The 961-nt window shown below is 42.8% G+C and overlaps 1 long non-coding RNA gene across 1 annotated transcript; it reads left to right on the top strand.

Moving 5' to 3' along the window:
* The first annotated feature begins 240 nt into the window (after positions 1 to 240).
* On the top strand, positions 241 to 581 carry LOC309489948. Its single transcript, XR_014202577.1, has 3 exons — positions 241 to 293; positions 374 to 420; positions 550 to 581. It is a non-coding gene; the product is annotated as an uncharacterized lncRNA (long non-coding RNA).
* Positions 582 to 961: the final 380 nt, after the last annotated feature.

The following is a 961-nucleotide window of genomic DNA, read 5'->3' as shown; positions in this document are numbered from 1 at the left end:
TAGGCTACCTGACTTTACAAACATTTGACATTTTAAATAACTAAATAGCATCCAGTGTCTAGCAGTGCAGCAGCATTTTTGGCTGAGGGAATTCCTGGAGGGACTTCAGAGCCAGTCACTCCCGAAGATCCAAGGGCCTTCATAAAATGTAAGAGGTTTACATTTTTTATATAGGCTATTTTTGATATTTCCATTTATATTACTTTGGGTTGGATTTTGTGTTGGTCCCAACAGATTATGATGGTAATATCTGTCTTTTGGAGCCTCCTGTCCCAACAGAACCCCAGGCAGTCGTAAGTAGCCTACTCAATACACCAGAAATTATGACAAATAGTGTTATAAAGTGTACTCAACCAAATGCTCATCTTCACAGGACGATGGGGATAAATAGTTTCTGCTGCCACAGAGAGGCCTACAGAGGTAATATTAATATTATGTGTCTACACATCAAACAATCTACACATTCAGATTTTTTCACATTTTTATGTGGAGAATCTAAGTTTAAATCTAAGAATAAACAGGTATTCTTATCTCTCCGCCCGCCCCCAGAGTGTGGAAGAACAGCAGGAGGACGGTCCATCAACTTCTGTTGCACAGATCAACACAGTTCAGTGATTTCCAGTAAATGTCACAGTTTAATTCTGTAGAATTTGTTTAGAACTACATTATGTAACATACTCGGTTACTAACGTAACCTCGGTTCTCTCTAGAAGAGGGAACGAGTACTGCGTAAGATATCTTACGCTAGGGGAAAATCCTTTTTCCGCGAGATATTGAAGCCAAAAATTATCCTTCATTTTGTAATAATGCAAAACGCGTTGCGGCAGCATGCAGACATAGGCGAGGCAGCTCGCGCGCCTATTGGCTGCTCTGTGGAAACTGCAGCAGCCTATCGAGTGAGGCCTGGCGTGACACCAGACCCAATGAGGGTGCTTCGCGCCCGCTGCGTCACGTCCCGCCG

Source organism: Leuciscus leuciscus (genome assembly GCF_965113295.1).
Source record: "Leuciscus leuciscus genome assembly, chromosome: 25".
NCBI classification, from domain to species: domain Eukaryota; kingdom Metazoa; phylum Chordata; class Actinopteri; order Cypriniformes; family Leuciscidae; genus Leuciscus; species Leuciscus leuciscus.
This window is presented reverse-complemented; position numbering and strand designations above follow the sequence as displayed.